Source organism: Ictidomys tridecemlineatus, chromosome 5 (genome assembly GCF_052094955.1).
Source record: "Ictidomys tridecemlineatus isolate mIctTri1 chromosome 5, mIctTri1.hap1, whole genome shotgun sequence".
Taxonomy (NCBI): Eukaryota; Metazoa; Chordata; class Mammalia; order Rodentia; family Sciuridae; genus Ictidomys; species Ictidomys tridecemlineatus.
Window position 1 is genome coordinate 162,699,064 of NC_135481.1, and position 22,727 is coordinate 162,721,790.

The 22,727-nt window shown below is 35.3% G+C and overlaps 1 protein-coding gene and 1 pseudogene across 9 annotated transcripts in view; one reads left to right on the forward strand and one right to left on the reverse strand.

Annotated features, from left to right (window-relative positions):
* Positions 1-22,727, reverse strand: part of Macrod2 (mono-ADP ribosylhydrolase 2) — a 1,956,002-nt gene that overhangs the window by 1,793,825 nt on the left and 139,450 nt on the right. The window lies entirely within an intron of this gene.
* LOC101963493 (SWI/SNF-related matrix-associated actin-dependent regulator of chromatin subfamily D member 1 pseudogene) lies at positions 4,328-5,593 on the forward strand (annotated as a pseudogene).

Sequence of the window (22,727 nt, forward strand, 5' to 3'; positions counted from 1 at the left end):
GCACGGGCTTTAAAGCCATAGCTAAAGACCAGTGTGGAAACCCTTCTGCGTGCAATGGCAACAAGACCTGCAGAGTGCAAGGGCTTTCCAGCACTAGAAGAAAAACAAAAGAAGGACATGTCGAACCCAGTGCAATGTTAGAATAACTTGGGGTGCAACGACCATGTCAAAGGCACTAGTGTGGAAACCCATCTGCGTGCAATGGTAGCAAGACCGGCAGACTGCAAGGGCTTTCCAACACTAAGAGAATAACGAGGAAAGACATGTCAATCCCAGTGCAATGTTATAATAACTTGGGGTGCAATGACCATGTCAAAGATTTACTGCTTAAGCTGCGTAAGCCAGACCTGAGGCGAGTTGCCATTTTCTAAAGCAGCAAGAGCTTGTATGATCATAGCCTTATCTTGAGCACTGCGGGCCTTGAGGCGACAGAGAAACCACAAACAGAGGAACATACCGAAGCAACACATTGCACCAAAAATGCCTACTCCCACCCACTCTTTAAAAAAGGAAAAGGCAGAAGATATCCAATCGGTGAATTGACCCAAAGTCACAGGATCAACACGGGTACTATTCAAGACAGCTATCTGGGTTAGTTGAGACTGGATCAGCTCTTCCGCTTCCATGGACCAATTTCCGGCCAAATATTCGCCAATGATGCGGGAAGCATTCCTGGAATCATTAAATCTGACAGAAGTTATGCATAAATGTGCACATTGGTCAACACAACCCAAAAGCACCAGGTCAGACAATTCTTCTACCTGAGCTTGAAGTAGGTCTATTCTTTGGTTAGCAGCTAAAATCCCTGACAAAAGATGTTGGTTAACTTTATTTTGAGATTCGAGTATGGTGGAAGTTTATTGAATAACATTATTAATAGTGGCAGCAGTTTGCACTTGACTGGCCATGGCTACTCCAGCTGGAACTGCTGCAGCAGCAGACACTGCTACGGCTGTCACTATAGCTGCTGTGATTTTGAGCAGCCTGTTCTACTGCACCCTCTAACATGAATGCTCTCCAATCTAGATATTTTCCCGGGGAGACACAGGCTCGGACTAAGCCAGCCCAATCTGAGGGGGTCATGCAGAATCTAGTCAGTCCTTCCACCTGAGTAAGGGTGAAAGCAGCATCTATGCCATAAGTACGGACGGATTCTGCCAAGGTTTTAATTATTTTAAAATCTAAAGGCTCATGATATCTTCCCCTATTATTGTCCTGAAAAACTGGGTATGCTAGTCCCATATCTGTATTAACTGTTCTCCACACTTGAGAATGAAAAGTCCTCCCGGAGCCTTGGACTCCACCCACATACGGGGGCGGAACTACTGGAGGTGCGGGGAAGGGTGGAGCAGCATCAAGTACTGACTCCTCTAGATTCTCAACTTCCTCCCCAGAACTGGATTTATTACCCTTCTCACAGCAGGCTTTTACATCTGTTGTTTCCCGTTTTTTCTTTTTTATCTTAGTCTTACGTAATTGTTGTAATAACTTGTCCAATTCCTCAGAACTGTCCGAGCTACTTGTGTCCTTGGGAGTTTTTAACTCAGTCAAGTCCGGATAGAGCCTTCTCCTCTGTTTAACTTCAGACTCCCTTGTCTGTTAACCACTCTTACTCCTAATACTTTCTGCTACCTCGCTATGTGACCCCTCTGATTTTTCTTCATGCAATTGCTCAAGAACGGCCTGACCCTCGCTCACAGCTTTCTGGCATTTACCATCCATTATACACCCCCTCACTAATTTCCAAAGCGGAATGGTACCGCCCTTTAAAGTTCCTTGTTTGTAAGCGAAATCGAGATCTTTCCCGAATTTGTCCCAACTGGGAATCGTGAGACTCCCTGAAAAAGCAAACCAAGGAGCTACAGAGTCAGTCTCTTCTAAAAACCTCTGTAATGTGCTCTGCTTCACTTTAAGTCCCTTGGAACGCAGTAACCCGTCCAAGGCCAGCAAAATTGGGCTTGAGGAAGTAGCGCCCATACTGTTCCAAGCAGTGTAAAGAAAGTGAAAATACAAAACCCCGCTCTCTCTTTACAGAGGAGCGTCTTATTTTATTATTTTTCCCCACTCTCTCTTTATCTACAGAGGAGCATCTTATTTATTATTTTTTTCCCCGCTCTCTCTTTATCTACAGAGGAGCGTCTTATTTATTATTTTTTCCCCCGCTCTCTCTTTAATTACCGAGGAGCGCCCCGCTTTGATTGCGGATCCCACTTACCTGGGACTAACCGGTGCACCACCCCTGACTGCTGAAAGTTCTGATTCCCGGGTCTCGGCACCACTTGTCGCGACCCCTTGCCCGCAAGGAAGACGCAACTCGGGAATCTTCTTTCAGCGGTTTATTCAGGCCCTTGATATTTCTTCTAATCATCCCTCGGATACCCCTCCCAGCCTTAATAAAGCATCTCAAGCCCCAATGCGAAGCTGCCACGTGGAACTTTCTCATAGGGTGCTGAAAAACCATGTGCCAACTCTCCCAAATAAGGAGTTGTTTGTCACATACCACAGCGGAGCCAGCGCCATCTTGTAATGGCGACCATAATCTGCATAAACGGCAGAGGCGGCTCACCACATAAGGGTCTGTCAATTTTATTCATTTTTTCAAAGAACCAACTTTTTGTTTTATCAATTTTTTCACTTGTTTCTTTTTATTTCGATTTCACTGATTTCAGCTCTAATTTTAATTATTTCTTGCCTTCTACTGCTTTTGCTGCTGATTTGTTCTTTTTCTAGGGCTTTGAGATGTAGTGTGAGGTCATTTATTTGTTGACTTTTCCTTCTTTTAAGAAATGAACTCCATGCAATGAATTTTCCTCTTAGTACTGCTTTTATAGTGTCCAAGAGATTTCAATATGTTGTGTCTATGTTCTCCTTTACCTCTAAGAATTTTTAATCTTCCCCTTGATGTCTTCTATAACCCATTGTTCATTCAGTAGCATATTGTTTAGTCTCCAGGTGATGGGGAAATTTTTATTTTTTATTTTGTCATTGATTTCCAATTTCATTCCATATGATTTGATAAACTACATGGTAGTATCTGTTGTTTTTTGTATTTGCTAAGAGTTGCTTTGTGGCATAGTACATGGTCTATTTTAGAGAAGGATCCATGTGCTGCTGAGAAGAAAGTGTATCCACTTGATACAGGTTGAAATATTCTAAATATGTTAGTTAAGTCTAAGTTATTGATTGTGTTATTGAGTTCTATAGTTTCTTTATTCAACTTTTGTTTAGAAGATCTATCCAGTGGTGAGAGAGGTGTGTTAAAGTCACCCAAGATTATTGTGTTGTGGTCAATTTGACTCATGAACTTGAGAAGAGTTTGTTTGATGAACATGCTGCATCATTGTTTACGGCATATATATTTATGATTGTTATGTCTTGTTGATGTATGGTTCCCTTGAGCAGTATGTAATGCCCATTTTTATCCCTTTTGATTAACTTGGCTTGAAGTCTACTTTATTTGATATGAATATGGAAACCCCTGCTTGCTTCCACAGTGCATGTGAGTGGGATGATTTTTCCCAACATTTCACTTTCAGTCTTTGTATGTCTTTTCCTATCAGATGAGTCTCCTGGAGGCAGCATATTGTTGGGTCTTTTTAATCCAATCTGCTAGCCTATGTCTTTTGATTGGTGAGTGTAAGCCATTAACATTTAAGGTTACTATTGAGACATAGTTTGTATTTCCAGCCATATTTGTTTATTTTTGATATTTAACTTGACTTGCTTTTCTTCTTTGATTAGTTTTTCCTTTAGTGTACTACCTTCCTCTGCTAATTTTCATTGTTGTTTTACATTTCCTCTTCATGCAATATTTTCCCAAGGATGTTTTGTACTGTCTTTTATCTAGCTATAAATTCTTTTAACTTTTGTTAAAAGTTGCCCTCTAGCACTTTTGTTATCCTGGAAGGTTTTGATTTCATCTTCAATTCTAAAGCTTAATTTACTGGATAAAGATTCTTGGTTGGGCTTTTCCACTAGTTGTCTCTAGCCTACAGTCTCGCTGTCCAGAGCTTCCCATGCCTATGGATCAGCCAGTCGCACAAACAGGCAGGCACTTGGGGGTCCGGGTCGGGGAGATGAGGGGGCTGGGAGGGGGGGGCAGGCAGGGGGAGTTCTTCCAGTTCCGGTTCTTTGTGCAGCTGCAGCACAGCTTCAGGAAGATGGCGGCTGGGCAGGTTTCCAGTCTGTGGCTCCCAGCAGTGATGCCAGAGCCTCCGAAGGGGCGGGTGCAGTGGCTGCTCTGGGCCCAGGTGGAACTCCTGGACCTCCGTGCTAATGGGCCCGGCTCTGGGTCAAGGGCTATACCGCTCCCTGATGCCCAGAGCAACCTATCTGAGACCAGATATGCTGCCAGGCAGCTAAATGATACCTCAGGGACCTTCCATGGGACCTCCTGGCTAGGGGGGAAACCCTTCTGTCCAACCTGGCCTGGCCCAGTCAGGGATGGACCAGTCCCGCAAGAGACCTGCACCTCAGCAGATCCAGCAGGTCCAACAGCAGGCGGTCCAAAATCGAAACCACAATGCAAAGAAAAAAAAGATGGCTGACTAAATTCTACCTCAAAGGATTTCTGAACTGGTACCAGCATCCCAGGCCTATATGGATCTTTTGGCTTTTGAAAGGAAACTGGACCAGACTATCATGAGGAAATGGCTAGATATACAGGAGGTCTTGAAACATCTCATCAAGTCAGCCTTGTCCAAATATGATGCCACAAAACAAAAGAGGAAATTTTCTTCCTTTTTTAAGTCCTTAGTGATCGAATTGGACAAAGACTTGTATGGGCCAGACAACAATCTGGTAGAATGGCACAGGACTGCCACTACCCAGGAGACGGATGGCTTCCAGGTGAAGTGATCAGGAGATGTGAATGGATGGTGTACTGTCCTACTGATGCTAGATTATCGGCCTCCCCAGTTTAAATTAGACTCTTGTTTGACTCGGCTCCTTGGCATTCACACCCAGACTCATCCAGTGATCATTCAAGCACTGTGGCAATACATAAAGACACATAAGCTCCAAGATCCTCACAAGCGGGAGGTTTGTCATCTATGATAAGTACCTCCAGCAGATCTTTGAGTCTCAGCATATGAAGTTTTCAGAGATCCCTCAAAGGCTGCATGCCTTGCTTATGCCACCAGAACCCATTATCATTAATCACGTCATCAGTATTGATCCAAATGATCAGAAAAAGACAGCTTATTATGACGTTGATGTGGAAGTGGATGATACCTTAAAGACTCAGATGAATTCTTTCCTGCTGTCCACCGCCAGTCAACAGGAGATTGCTACTCTAGACAACAAGATTCACAAAACAATAGAAACTATCAACCAGCTCAAGACCTAGTAGGAATTCATGCTGAGCTTTGCCAAATATCCTCAGGGTTTCATCAATGATTGGCTTCAGTCCCAGTGCTGGGACCTCAAGACCATGACTGATGTGGTGGGTAACCCAGAGGAGGAGCAACGAGCTGAGTTCTATGTCCAGCCTTGGGCTCAGGAGGCCCTGTGCCGATACTTTTACTCCAAGGTGCAGCAGAGACGACAAGAATTAGAGCAAGCCCTGGGAATCCGGACTATCCGGACTACATAGGGCTTCTCCTACAGCCCTAATTTGGCTGCTCCAGTTATCTGTGCTGTGCTGTGCTGTGCTGTGCTGTGCTGTGCTGCCTGCTTCATAGCACCTGCCTTGGTCTTGCTTGGGGCCTTTCAGGGGATGCTGTTGGTTCAAGGACAACACCAGAATGAAGAGGGTCTCACATTTCTGTCTCACGAGACACCTCTTATCTTCTTCTCCCACCCCATCTCTTCCCAATCCACAGCTTCCCCTTGCCCCACAAAGTTCCTATGTGCCTCTATCTTCCCCTGGTCTACACAGGACCTCTAGATAGTGGTAGAGAGAGAACCTGTAGTGGTAATCAGTGCTCTGAATGGACTGGGCCTAAGGCAAGATGGTCTTTAATGGGACCAGCTAAACTGATCCTCCCCTTCAGAGACCCAGGAGTTGGGAGTTGTAGCCCCCTCCTCCAAGATTCAGGCCTTGGGGCGCTCTAGAAGCTAGTTTATTTTGGCCCTCCTAATCACAGAATCCAATTTCCTTCCTTCCCTCAACAGGTTTGGAGCAAACTCTCCCTTCACTTGTTCCCCTCTAGCACTAAAGGAACCCTGGCTCTTGGGCTCCACTGAGCCCCAGGTCAGTCCCCAGTCCTCTACCGTCTCAGTGCTTCTCTGACTCCTTAGTAGGGGTCTTCTTACATCAGTATTGGGATTTGTTCTTGAATTATTGCTCCCTCCTGCACACTCCTTATTACAATTTATTACAAGGTTCATTATAGCCTTTCCCTTTTCTTATAATTTCCTTCTCAATGAAAAACCTATTTCTCTACCTAAAATGCATTTACTTATTTAATTTAATAAACATAGATGGTAGTCACAGAATTAATAACCCATGCCCCTGGAAAATCATAACAACATTTCTACATTCAAAGTACTGTTACTTAAGGCTAAAAGTTACCTAAGGCTGTTCATTGGTTCCCACGCTCTTCAGGATGGTTGTGTAGTCATTTTTAATACAAGTAGGTTCATTTTATCTTAACTGCACAAATACATTACCATATGTATTCATTTGGGGTCCCCTGCCCACAATCCTGATTGGTTTCAATTACTTATTTTATTTGATACATATATCATTACTGATTTTAAGAACTAAAGCTATATATACAGTAAGTGTATAACTTCATTATCATCACCATTTTGTCCTTATTCTCCTTTATTTCCTTCTCATTCCTATTCATTACCTTTGGGTAATTCATTTAATCAGATTCTGGCTTATCACTTATATTTTTGGTACAAATGAGTAGAACACAAATGTACTTCTTTATATCTTCTTTCATATTCAGATAGTGCCTTCTACTGTTTTGAATTTTGTTATTTTTTATTACTAAAATTTACTAAAAATAACTTTAAAGATAAGTTCATAGAATTTCATATGTCTTTTTCCTGTTCTTCTATATTATTTTTTAGTATTCTGCCCCTCCATTTTTAAGAATTCTTTATGTATTAGGCATATCAATCACGTGTGGTAGATGTTGTGAACATTTTCTTTCACTTTGTGAAATGTCTTTTGATGTTTGTCATGGTGCTTTTGGCTATAACACTTTTAAAATGTTTTATGTATTCAAATTAATTTTTTCAATTATCACTTCTGGACTTTCAATAAGAATTAGAAAGATTTTACCTACAATAAGGTTAAGAGATAATTCACTTACATTTACTTCTAGTGCTTTATGATTTCATTTTTTATACTTAGATGCCTAATCCATTACTTTGGAGTACAATATAAGATATGGTGTGAGATATCTTTTTCTGTAAAGTCATTAAATTTTCCCAGAAACATTTATTTAAATTCTGCTCTAGCCCAGGCATTTGAGACACTATATTTATCATATGCTAAATTTCCATATGTACTTGAATTTACTTATGGGCATTTAATCTTATTCCATTGGTCTTTTGGTCCATTCAAGCTTGAACACCACAATGTTTTACTTATAAAGTCTACCTAGCATCCTAGCAGTTTTCTGTGTCTAGTAGGGGTAGTCCTCACTTATAGTTTTCTTTCTTTTTTTCCATGTTTTTTGACTATTGTTATGTGTTTGCTTTTCTGTATGAAATTCGCCATCAACTCATTTAACTCCATAAATGGGAGACTGGTACTTTTATTGATATTGCATTGTTTGTACATTAATGTACAGTGAACCATTGCTTTTACAATGCTGAGTTTTTATGCAACAACAGGGAAAGTCTTTGCTTGTTAGCTCTACTTGTGTTTCATTAGCATCTAAATTTTTTCATGGTACAGGTTTTGCACATCTCTCACTACAGTTCCTTATTGCAACTGGAATGGTCATTTTGATGTAAGCCACTAAGGTTAGGAGTGGTTTGTCATAAGCTGACAGATCTAATAACCAAAATCCGCTGTCACCTATAGAAAAATCAAGTTGGAAATATGACTGAATTATCTTGAGAAAAAGGGGATAAATGATGAGTGAGAATTGGTTTAAGTTCCTCAGAAACAGGATAATACTGAAGAGGATAATATTTTTTCTTATATCTACAGAGACTTTTTAAATTAAACAAAAGATTTAAAAACATAATACTTTTAAGGTTGACAATGAAAAAAATGAGTGTTATAGAACACAACACAAATTGCCTGTTAATTTGCACAAACCATTTTGTTAAAGGAAAGGGGTAAATATTGAATAAAGAAACTCAAGATGATAGAATGTTTCTATTAGATATTACATTAGTAACATTAAGAATGAAAAATAGAAAAGCTTTCTATTGTAAGATTGCCATATTTTATCAACTCCAGAGAGCATATTCCACTTTACATATCTGTAGAAGTTATCATGAAAGGTCACCACCTTAACTGCACAAATACATTACTATGTAAAACTAAGTCTCACACATTTAGTTCAAACCCTTTTGCCATCTGTTGCATGTGTTTTATGCATTTTAATTATTTGGGAGACTTGCAGAAGATCTACATTTTAAAAAATGCCTTCTGTCACCACAGGCAATCTAACAATTGTATGATTCATTGTAATCTCTCAGATAAACATCTCTAACAAACCCTGGAGAAAAACAGAATTGAGTTTGATTCATTCTGGATTCTAGCATTGGGAAATCCATGATCAACCTAACCTTACAAATAAAGTGAATAACTATTAGTGATATTTACAAGAGGCGTGTCTCCAGATTTTTGAAAGATACTGAAAGATCTTTATATTTGTTTAGAGTTTATTGGAAACAACCTATCAAAAATTAGGACAATAGGACAAAATCCCATTTGTCTGTGAGACAACAAATTGGTAATCTCATCCACTAAATGCACAAACCCTAAAAGGTATCTAACAAATGTGCCAAAGTTATGTAGTTAAGTTTACATACAAAATTCACAAAAGAGGTTTTTTAAGCTGTCACTCGATATCTACTTGCCTAATTTTAGGCACAATTTAACAAGTTGTTATAGGTTTTCCACCAGATATTTAGAAGAAGGGAAGAAAGGACATAGGGAACAAGAAGGTGAGAGGATGGGAGTACTTGATGCAATAATAGCTGAGAATTTTCCATAATTAATAATCAACATTGAAGTACACATCCAGGAAGCTCAGAGAATACCAACCAGGATATGTACACAAAATCTATCCACAGGAATAACTTATTCAAACTACAAAAAAATTCCAATAATCCTAAGGAAAAATACCCTTCTAATAATATAATAAAGAACATGAATTACTTTACAGATTTTTCTCCAAAAAAATTGAAGTAATAGAATACAGTGAAATATTTTCAATATTGAAAGGCAAAAATCACCAACATAGAGTTTCATATGTAACAAAATTATCTTTCAAAATTTAAAGAGAAATAAAGGCATTCATAAACAAATAAATGAGGAAATTTGTCAATAATAAACTTTCCTTGCAAGAAATGTTTTTTTAAAAAAGTTTTATAGAAAGAATGATGGTCTGTTAAAAACTTGGCTATACATAAAGAAAGGAAAGGATTAGAGAATGACTAATCCTTTGTATGATTTCATTTTTTATACTTATTCTAACAGATAACAGTGTGCTCAAAATAACAACAATAATGTATGTGGTGTCTGCAACTTCAATAACAACAATGTTATAAGGTATGAAAGAGAAGAATTCAGAATACCTACACCATTCATAAAACAATATACTGTTATTTGAAAGAATAAGATTAGTAATAAATGCATATTGCCAAACTCTATGACACCACTAAAAAAAAATTAAAGAATTATATTTGAAGCTAGTTGTGTAGCTCAATCATAAAGCATGTGGTAATATTCACGAGGTCCTGTGTTCAATCTCCAACAACAACAACAAAAAAGTATTAAGTGATATGCTAAAGAGAAAAAAATGTGGAATTATATAAAATACTCAGTTAAAATCAGAAAGTGAGTAGAAGGAGAAAAAATAAGAAACATAAGGCTAGGGCTGTGGCTCAGTGGTAGAGTGCTCACCTAGCATGTGTGAGGCCCTGGGTTCAATCCTCAACACCACATAAAGATCAGTAAATAAAGGTATTGTGTCCTTCTACAACTAAAAAATATTTAAAAAAAAAAAAAGAATCAGATTTGGCTTCCTCATTCCAACAAAACTGTCAATCAAATTTTGAGGAGGATGAGAAGGAGAGACATAGAACATGGGCAATGAATAGAAAAATCACAACTATTTAATAATATCGATAACCACTATATATATATATATATATATATATATATATATATATATATAAGTTATATAGTTAAGTTTACATACAAAATTCACAAGAGAGGTTTTTTAAGCTGTCACTCAATATCTACTTACCATTAATTAAAAGATGGACTGTCTGGATGATCAAAAAAATCAAGACCCAGTTATATCTTGTCTATAAGAAATCTACTTTAAATATAGAAGCAATAGTAGATTAAAAGTAGAGACATGAAGAAAGATACACCAAATTGGCATTAATCAAAAGAAAACTGAACTGGAAGCTCTAACTTGCAATAAGAAAGGGAGGGACTGGGACTGCTGTTCAGTAGTTTAGAGTGATTGCCAATATGCCTTTGGCCCTGGATAGTCCAATCTCCAATACTAAGAGAAAAAAAGAAAAAGGAAAAAAAGTATAATAAAACAATAAAGAAAGAAAGGGGGAGTTTGGAATATAAGAAATACAATTCTCTTTGTTCATAGATAATGTATTCATATGTGAGGAAAATTCCAAAGAATAACAAACAAAAATCCTGGAACTAATAAATAAGTGTTGTAAAATTTCAGGATACAAGGTTACTATTGCTATCTTACATAGAAAAAAACTATCAACTGTAATGTGAAAGTAAACTCACAATGCCATTTAAATTAGCATCCAAAAAGTGAAATACTTAGGTATAAATCCAGCAAAATATGAACAACATTTATATGAGGAAAACTGCAAAACTCTGATGAAATAAATCAAATAAATGGAATATCCTTGTATAAAATGACTCAGTATTATCAAGATGTGAATTCTCCCAACTTGATCTAAAAATTCAATGCAATCCCAATAAAATTCCCAGTGAATCATGTTGTAAGTATCAATGAGATGATTTTAAAATTCCATAGGGAGGCTGAAGACTCAGAATGACCAATCCAACAAAAAAAGATACTACCTAGCTTCAGGATGTACTATAAAATAATCAAGATAATGTGGTATTGTTGGAAGAATAGACAAATTGATTAACAGAAGAGAATAGGGAGTCCAGAAACAGACCAAGATAAACATAATCAACTCATCTTTGGCAAGGAAGCAAAAGCAATCCAGTGAAAAAGAAAAGTCTTTTCAACAATGGCACAGGCACAATAGGCCATCCACATAGAAAAGGAAAAGAAAAAAGAACTTGAACACTGACCTTATGCTCTTCACTAGACATAAAACGTAGATCTATAAAACTTCTAGGAGAAAACAGAAGAAAGTCTAAATGATGGTAGGTTTGGCAATACGTTTTTCAGATATGAATATAATACTTGCTAAAAAATGGTAAAATGGACTTTGTTAAAATTAAAATTACTGCTGTGAAAAACATGCTGCTAAAAAATGAAAATGAAAGCCACAGAGTTGGAAAAAATATGTGCAAAACTCATATTTGATAAAGTACTGCTATTCAACATATATGAAGAACTCTTAAAATTCAACAATAAGAAAAGAATTCAATTAAGAGTGGGCAAAAGATTTGAACACTCAGGTCTCCAAGAAAGATAGTCTGGTGCCAAATATGTATATGAAACATCATATTCACGATACTTAACATCATATGTTATCAAGGAATTATAACTCAAGTTAAAATAACAATGAAGTATCACTATACATCTAAAAAGAAGGAGGTTTAAAACTCAAATATTAACAAATGCTGTTGAGGAAACAGAGCAAAAGGAATTTTCATTCATCACTGATAGGAATGCAAAATGGTATAGGCACTCTGGAGGGAAGTTTGGAAGTTTCTTACAAAGCTAAACATAGCCTAACCATACAATCCAGCAATTATACTCGTTGGTATTTGCCTAAGTGAGTTGAAAAATTATGTCCAAGCAAAAATCCTGCATACAACTCAAAACTATAAACTCTTAGAAGAAAACATAGAAGAAAATCATCATAACATTGGATTTAGCAAAGGTTTTCTAAATATAATACCAAAAGCACAGACAAAAAAATCAAAAATAGACAAATTGGATGACATCATAATTAAAGATTTCTGGGCATTAAAGTAGAAAATTGAGAAGTAATCATTGGAATGGGATAGAGGAAAACAGCACCTGTTGAAATGGAAAAAAAGTATTTATAAATAATATATCTGATAAGGGGTTAATATAAAGAACTCTTACTATTCTACAACAAAAAAAGAATCTATAAAGACATTTCTGCAAATATGATTTTCAAATGGCCAGCAAACATATTTGCTGAAGTCTGGCTGGGCACAAAATCACGAGCCACTCACACCCTGTAGATTCAAACAGCAACTCTTTATTCCCGAACTCACACCGGCACTCTACACACAGGTTCTGGGGAAATCCACGTTCTGGGCAAAATTCACACACTCCACCAGGCTCTGAATCCCAAATACTCTCTGAATCTCACGAGAACTCAACCGGAACTCAAGGAGCAGGGGGCACTTGAGGCAGCAGGATACGCCCTATTCCCAGCAGGGTACACCTTAAACCTGGAACTGCCCTAAACCCAAGGAGCAGGATACTCCCTAATCCCAGCAGGATACACCCTAAACCTGGATCTGCCCTGGTCCTTGAGCAAGGTCATCTTACTCAAGCATACATGCAATGTCACTGCAAATGACCTGGGTCCAAAGGCAAGCCCATTTCCACAACGGAGAGTCCTTCCTCTAAGCAACATGGAGTAGGCTGACAAAGAAATTGCCATGTGTCATTCCTATTTGGCAATGGCTCTCAGCACTATTTTTTTAAAAAAATCATCACTGATCATTAGGGGAGAACAAAACTTCAATGAAATATCACCTCATACTCAAGATGCTATTATCCAACCACAGAAAATGGTTAAGTGTTGGTTACGAGAAATAGAAACTTTGTACATTATGGCTGGGAATATAATATGCTACAACTACTATGGAAAATATGGTGGTTCCTCAAAAACTGGGCTGGGGATATAGCTCACGTGGTAGAGTGCTTGCCTCACATGCATAATGCCCTGGGTTCAACCTCCAGCATCACAAAAAAAAAAAAAAAAAACCTTAGAGCCTTAGAGATATGATTCAGCAATTCCACTTCTCGCAAAAAAGGTAGGATCCAAAAAATATTCACAAAAATCCATATTCATAGAAACACTATTCATAGTATTCAAGAGGTAGAAGCAACCCAAGTGTCCATCAATGGATGAATAAATAAAATATAATATATACAGTAATAGAATATTACTCAGGAAATAAATCTGACCCATGCTGTATAGACGAATCTTGAGGACATTTCAGTAAGTAAAATAAATCAGACATGCAAAGAAAGACAAATATTCCATACAATTGAACTTACATGAGGCATTCACAGTAGTCATATTTATAGAAACAGAAAGGAGCATTATGGTTGCCAGGATCAAGGGATAGGGAAAAATGGGGATGTATAATTTAAGGGATATTTCAGTTTTTCAAGATTAAAAAAAAAATCTGGAAATTGGTTTCACAACAATGTGAATATACTTATTACTGAATTAATAATATACTTAGAAATAGTTAACATAGTAAAGTTTGTTATATAGTTTTACAATTTAAAATTTTTATAAACCTAAACACACTGTTTATAGTAGCTTTATTCATAATAACCAAAGGGTAGAAACAGCCAAGACAGGTAAACAGGGAAACAGTTGGTACATCCATATAATAGGATATTATTCCTCAGCAATACAAAGAAATAAGCTATCAAGTCATGAAACAACATGGAAGAACTGTAAATGTATACTGCTTAGTGAAAGAAGTCAGTCTGAAAAGGCTACATACTATATGATTCCAACCATATAACATCTAAAAAAGGCAAAACTATAAAACCATTAAAAATATTAATGGTTACTATTGGTTGGGAGAAGGGGAGGGATAAGGACAAGTAGGTGAAGCACAGAAGATATTTAGGGTAGTGAAACTATCCTATATGACACAGTAGTAGTGAATATATAATATTATGCATCTGCAAAACCCATATAATTGTATGACACAAAGAATGACCCCTAAGGTAAACCAAGGACAATGGTTAATAATTTATCAATATTGGATAATCAATTGTAACAAACAAATAACAGTAAGGCAAGAAGGTCATGATATGGGAAAATGTATGGGTATGTATATGATTGGAAATATGGGAGCACCCTGGATTTTCTGCTCAATTTTTCTATAAACTTAAAACTGCTCTAAAAAGTACAGCCTATTAATTTAAGACAAGACACCCATTATTCTCATTTTAGATTCCTCCTTCTTATAGTGCTATGAAAAACATTACTGATCAGAGCATCTCTTTGGCTGGTATTTCATTCTTTATTCATCAATTTACTAATTCAATGCTCAAATATTTATAGTGTTTGTAAACTTATGATCACCCATTCACAATTTTAAAAATATAACTTCCTATATGTCATTTTATTCCCTTTTTGAAATATTTCATTACATTATTTTCATATTAAGAGTCTATAAATTATCTGTTGTACAAGCTAAATTTTGTAATAAATTATAGGAGCCTTTCTCATAGAGTCATGCTGGAGTTATTTTTATAGGTTAGTATGAAGAAAAATCAGTCACCATGATATGTACAAATTGAGCCCATCCAATTTTAGTTCATATTTCTTTTGACTGATGAATTATTCAATCTACTTGATCAATTAATATTAATGAATATTATACTATATGTAGTACATACTATAGTGAGGAAGACAGTATTAGCAGCTCTTGGAACACAGGAGAATCTTAATAAAGTTTTCAGTTTCTCAAGTTAAAATTTTTTACATACATAGAAAATATTTTAGAAGGTGCAATTCACTGAAAGATTAATTATAATTATGAAATTATAGGACTTCAAGATTTTATTTTTGTAATAGGAAAAATGTTTTAGAATAATATTCAGATCAAAGAAATGGTTTTGCTTTTAAGGATGCTCTTTAGTACTGTGAGGAAACATGTAATTGCATAGAAAAGTAGGAATACTGGAAATAAATCATTCAGTACAAAAACCAAATGTCATGACGTTGTTAATAACTGGTTGCTAAATAAATGGCTTAGATAAATGCTATAGGAATTCTGAGGAGGTTCAAAAAAGAAAACAACCCTATGGTTTGGAATGGACTAACTTCACAAAAGAAAAATTAGATCTTGTAGGAGTATGAGCAAAATGCAAAAGGAAAAAAATCATAATATGTTGAAGAATGCATTTGTTAACCTGTTTAGCTAGAGTGGTTGATTTCACAAGCTTGAGGCTAAAGCCAAAACCAGAAATGTAGAGTGGGGCAAAATTAAAGATCTTGAATTCCAGGCTAATGAATTTATATATTAACAACAGACAATATAAGGCACTGAAAGTTTTTTATGGAAAGCAATATGATGAAGTAAATAGTTGTATGTAGTTCACATTAGATTAGGTAGAGGTGCAGACCAGAAGGACAGTTAAGTAGCTGTATGGAAAATTTTTATAGTGTGATAGAAAAAGCAACTGAATTGGGAAAAGTCAGCCCCATCCCCCACCCCCAGAGTAGGGATAGAGGGAAGGAGAAAAAAGGGGAAGGGAAGAGAAGAGAAAAGAAAGAAGCAGAGAGAGAGAAATTTCTGTAGACGGGTTCAAAGGTGAATTCAAGTTTTTGAAGCTAGAAAAATATGAAAAGGACAAAAATGGTTTTAGAAATGTTAAATTTACTCTATCTGAGGGGTCTCCAGGTAGAAATGCACATTAGATAATTTGATAATACCAGAATTAGAGCTAAGCTGTGAGTTAACACTAAAAAGAAATATTCTAAAACTAGCTTCAAAGAAGTGATATTTGAAGCTCTTCAAAGGAGAAACTATCTATAGAGAGACAATAATACAAGACCATCGGAAATTTTGAGAACCTACTTCTAGGGCACAGATGAATAAACAAACAACATTAAAGCACATGGGCACATTCTCTCTCTCTCTCTCTCTCTCTCTCTCTCTCTCTCTCTCTCTCTCTCTCTCACACACACACACACACACACACACACACACACACACACACACACACAGTAAATAATCACCGAGGAAAGATCCATCATGGGAGCCAAGGAAAATATTGTTGCCTCTCCCATATTATCATGAAAATCTTCCCTATAATCCATATCCCTCTCTGATAACTTCAGAATCCTATAACCATCACAAAACATTTATTTTAAAAACATTTATTTTCTTTGTACAAAGGATATTAGACATCAAAGGACAATCAGTGATAACAATATTTAACCCTTTATTTATGATAGATCATCCATTATTCATACATAATTCAGTAATAAACCAAAATGAAAATAATGTTATGACTTGAACCAGAAATCATACTGGATCGATGTTAAGGCCTTAATGTTAAGCCTTGTGCAATGGCACTTATTATTTCTTTAAAATGGAAGGAAGTTAATTCCTTTCTAAAAATCATGGCAACAATAACATCAGAGACTAGAGTCCTGAACTTAATGTCCTACCGAGGACTTATCTAGTATAGAAACATGGCCTATAAAGTCAGACAGGCAGGGTAACATGACCTAAAAATTAAGGATTTCCAATTTCCACACTGATAACTTAGGGGTTTTCATTCATCCATCAATATGTTCATTCATTTATTCAAATAGACACTATGTGTTAGACATTGAGAAGACAATTAGGAATATGCCACATCCCTGCTATCTCTGGCATTATTGTCTTTAAAACACATTTGGATTCTAGGAAAGACAAAATTGGACATATCAGTTATATTAATTATTTATCTAAAGATGCAAAATTGGAAGTCAATCAAAATAGAAAGTCATATTCATGAAAGAATTTCAGTATACTACACTTTGCTCTAAAGAAAGACTTTTATACTGTGAATAAGTAGCCCCACTGCTCCTTTCTCATTACTTCTAAATCATCCTTAGTCGTTTACTTAGCCTTGGTCATCCTAATATCATATAGGTATCCGTTTCCTTCAAGAACAGGAGCATAAAGAAGCATAAATTAATATTCTCTTAAACAAAATTGGGTATTATTTTAAATCCATGCCTTAAAAACTTTGGTAGCAAACTCCTAGTAATGTACAAAACATTAAACTCTGTACAAACTCAAGATTTAAAATCCCTCAGGATTGAGAACCATCTGTTCATGATGACCCTTACAGAGAATTACATCAACTATTGCAAAGTAGTTTCATTTATTCCAGTCAGAAACTGTGTTTCAGACACTGCCTCTCAGTAAATGTGTTCCTTAATAAAGTCAGGAACACATTTATCTTGACTTGTTTAAATCAGCAACCCCAGCAATTATACAATATTCAATCTTCAAAAAGAAAAAGTTGTTTCAGAAAAGCAGAAATTACAGATAGTAGTTGAAATTAACCTGATGACTCACATAGAAAGCAACCTGAAATATAACAAATAAATAGTACAAAGAAAATGGATATGAGATGGGACTTTTAAAATTTACAAACTAATCTTTTGAACAATTATACTATAAATTAATTTATAAATTTGAATGGAAACTAAAAACTGTATTAAAGAGTTATGTATAAAACTTAAGTTACAAGAACCCTTTTATCAGATTATTAAGGTAATAACAAGGAAGAAATACAGTGAATTAGAAATACTATCAATACATAAACTAAAATATCTGTGTACACTAGTTAAGCAATATTGCAAGTAAAAAATAACCCTTGAAAAAGGCAGAATATGAAAGGCACATATAAATTAAATTACTGTTTATTTATTTCATTTAGAAATGGAACCAAAAGAAGCAATGAAAAAGCTATAACAAATGTTATGTTCCACACCTACCTTGTTTTCCAAGATAATTTAAAGAATTTCTGACTACACATGAAAAAAGGACATAACTATTTCTTAAATAAAGATTTTTTTAAAGCAAGGATAATTATAACTTTGACATTGGCATAGTAGTTCTAAATTAAAACTAATAATTATAATTAAAATGTTGAAATATTAAAATGGTAAAAAAATCTTTTAAAGCCTGCATATTAATAATGGAAATTTATTCTGCTTGTTTTCAGAAAAGGGTATCATGGATTTTAAAAAGCTTCCCAAAATGAGTTCAACCACAATAGAAAAAAAGTATTAATAAAATGTGGTGAGACAGATTCCAAAGAGGCTACACAATCTCCTATCTTTAAGAGTAATAAAGTCAGGAACACATTTATCTTGACTTGTTTAAATGAAGCCAGATTGAAGGCTTAAAGCTGAATTAGGTGAAAGCTGATAATCCTTTTTCATCAGTCATGTCTGTGGATTCCCTAGGCAAAGAGTACTAAAAAGGAAGAAAGTTTTAACATTTTTTACACTTCGAGTAAACAATCAAAATTTAAAATAGCATACGGATGAAAAGATATTTGTAACAATATATTATATATTTATTATTTTAGTGTTTAGTTGGACACAATGAGGATCGAACCCAGGGCCTTGCACGTGCTAGGCAAGCACTCTACCGCTGAGCCACAACCCAGCCCATAACAATATATTATTATGAAGAAAAAATAAATATACATATATGAAAAATAAGACAAATAAATGGTGGGAACCCCAGAAGAAATTTTGCTTTTTTTTTCCAGATGGGGTCTTGCTGTGTTGTGCAGGCTGGTCCCAAACTCCTACACTCACGTGATCCTGCTGCCTGATCCTCTCAAGGAGCTGAGACTACAGATGTATACTACCACATCCAGCTTAGAATTATTTAAGGCAGTTGAATCCATTAAGCCAATTATCTTTCTTTAATATGAATGAAATGTTTGAGATTATAATTTCAAACATCATATATTTTACATATATATCACTTTTTATATTATATCTATCACATTTTTCATTTGATATATTTCAAATATATATCTATGTATATAAATGTGCATACGTTTTACATACATAAATATATCATTTTTTTAATTAAAGAATGAATCTCACCAGAATTTTCAAATCAAAATAATGTACTCTAATTCTAACTTAAATTACAAGATTTCACTTGTGAAGCACATAGCCATGAGGTTTCCCAGAGCTCTTCTCTTTTCACTTGGGGATGGGCATAGGGGAGATGCAAAGGAAAAAAAAGCTCATCCTTAAGGAGCTCACATTGTAGCATTATTAGAAAACTAATAAATATTAAAATAGAAGTTTACACAAAGTTTTCCCAGAGATCATACTGAAATGAGTTATAGGCTGACTGCTAGGGAAAGATGACTAACAATGCAGCCAAAGGCATATGAGGCCAGAATCTCCCAAAGAAAGCTTCAGCAGAGTTCACAGAGAAAACTTTAAAAGGTTTTTAAAGTTTTACTAAATTACATACTGAATCTATCCTGATAGGTTCATTCTCAGTGCCTATGGAATTTCAATTTGTTGATTATATTCTTGTCACACAAAAAGTTATCCTGCAACAAAAGCCAGCCAATATGCTCATCATACATAAAGAGAACACAAACCATGTAGTGTTTCAGGTCAATGCTGATGTTATCAGCCCAAAATCAGACATGACCAAGTCATCAGCCCCATGGGGAATGAAAATGAGCCCTTTACCTTTAAAAAGCCTTTTAAATATTTGGTAGATCTCACACTATTAAGAAATAAGGGAGCATGGGTATACAGTCTTGGGGAATAGGCCTGTCCTTTCCCTCCAATTCTTACTGCATTTAAAATAATTTTACCTCACTTCTTCACAGAGCAGCTGACAAATCATTTCTCCAAAATGGCATAGGGTGTTGAAATTAGAATTCAGAACAAGAGTCAGCAGGAAAAAAATGAGGGCTGGGGAATGGCTTCTTCCTTTTTGATACTGCATATTAAAATATTGGCTTCTCTTTGTTATATGTACCAGATTTACAAATAACTAATACACACTAGATACATTAGATCTAAAATTCTACACTTTTTTTATCAAGGACCTATTTTTTCTCATTATAATACATTTATTTTATCTTTTGCCAAACACAGAACATTTATACTATCTCTTTTTTGAAGGAAAAAAAATCCTTGATCATTTTCTAATAGATTTTCAGTTTTATACAATCAGAAATCACTTGCTGGAGCATTTGTATTGTTTTCTTTTTCTTTTTTTTTTTAAGAGAGAGAGAGAGAGAGAGAGAGAGAGAGAGAGAGAGAATTTTTTAATATTTATTTTTTAGTTTTCGGCAGACACAACATCTTTATTTGTATGTGGTGCTGAGGATCGAACCCAGCACTGTGCACATGCCAGGCGAGCGTGCTACCGCTTTCAGCCACATCCCCAGCCCAGTTGTATTGTTTTCTTTAAGGATCAATATAATAACCTCACATGGTATATTCTCATTAATATCAGCACACTGATTATATTTGACAGAAATTATCATAGGCTCTAGGAACTGGATAGTCACTAACCCAACAGTGTCACCAGGACGACAGAATAGTTGAAATTCTGGGCATCTTTCCATATCAAAATTCAGAAATTTATTTTCCTCTCCCTTTTTTCTTTACACTTTGAACACACTGATTTTGTTTAATTGTGCTAAAGCATCTAGGTCACCCGTAACCCACTAGGAAGGATTTCCATTGGCTTTTTCTGTCTAATGACTGTATTCCTTGCCAGGCATGATGGCACATACCTAAAACACCAGCAACTCAGGAGGTTGGGGCAGGAGGATCACAAATTTGAGTCCAGCTTCAGTAACTTAGCAAGACCCTGTCTCAAAAATAGAACATAAAAAGGGCTGTGAATGTGGCTCAGTAGTTAAGAACCTCTGGGTTCAATCCCCAGTGCCAAAAAAAAAAAAAAAAAAAAAACAACTATAGTCCTGAAATTGTTTTCATTTCTCACTTAAGAGGACTGTTTTCTTTACAGTAATCACTGATTTGCTAAAGTCTTCACTCCTCCTCTTACTATTCCTAGAACTGTCTTCTCAAACATTTGTTTAAAAAAACTATTTTTCCTACTTATTTTCTTGGCAGTTCATTGCAATTATATCAGAAAATAAAAAATTGATTGCCATATATCTATAATTATATTTATATTTCTGTTTTATCTATGCCTACCCATTTATTCCAATTTTAACCAATGATCAAAGCACATTAAGTCATTTGGTTAACATGAAAGGGTGGTCAATGCATGGAAAATTAATGTAATCATAAAATAATATATATAAATAATTGCATTAAGAATACATAAGCTTTTAATAATAGAAGCACATAAGTTTATGTATAATCCATATGAGAATCAGTATCTGGAATAACTGAAATAGATAATACTAAAGTAGAGGGCAAAAAAACTCAGGATGAAAAAATATTCAAAAGATTTACTCACTGTTGAACAATTTAATTTATTCAACACATTTTCAAAAATCTACTATCAAATGCAATATAACTAATTATATTCACAGAATAATAAGTCCTGTTTAATAGACCAGATAGTTTATTTAATTACTAAATTTAAAAAAGTAAAACTACATAAGACTTTTTTTTAAAGTACATTTTTAGTAAACCAAAACATCTGCAACATGGAAAAGCATACATACAATATGTAGCCTAGTGAATGAAGAATTTAAACATAAATGTTAAGCTATAGGAAAGCAAAATCAATTAACAGTGTAATTACCAAGGTGATCCTAAAGGTACTGTTCAAGATTAATCTTTTTTTTACCCTGGAATCAGCTTGAAAATGATACTTTTGTTTTTCTCTCAAAAATAATTGTAAAATTGTGCTCAAAAACATGAGAATCCAAATCAAAACAGTATTTATAGAGAACATTCTTTATAGGAAGCAGTTAAAATTCGTGGTCTAAGTCTCACAGCTAAGTCTATGAAAACAATGTATTCCTTTATTTTCTGCCTAGGATTTAAATGCCAAATTCTTAACCAGGACTGATAGCAAATTCCTGATATCTATTAAGTTGAGAAATAAAACCTATGGATCCTCTATAGTAGAATGCACATAATGCCATGCACATAAAATTAGATTCAATGGACATCTCCTCTTTACTTTATTCTCACTCTAAATGTAAGGCTCCAAACCTCTAAGTAAGAATCCAGAGGCGAGGTCATAGCTCAACAGTAGAGTGCTCCTCTAGTTAAAGACTAAGTAATCAACTGGCTCAAAATTCCATATACAGTAAATTTATCTTGAAATTTTTAAAAATTTAAGAATAGCTATAGTATTTTTTTAAAAAGCATGCCAAGCTAAGTCCAGAAGGCATATCAAAGCATGTCAATGTGTGATTAGCAATCTATTGTCCATTTTATTTTTTTCCTTCTTTTTTAATCCTATTTTTTTAGTTGTTGATAGAACTTTATTTTTATTTATTTACATGTGGTGCTAAGAATTGAAACCAGTGCCTCACACATGCTAGGCAAGTGCTCTACCACTGAGTCACCACCCCAGCCCTGCTTCTTTACTTTTTTATTTGTTCTTATTAGTTATACATGAGAATAGAATATATTTTGATATATTATACATATATGGAGTATAACTT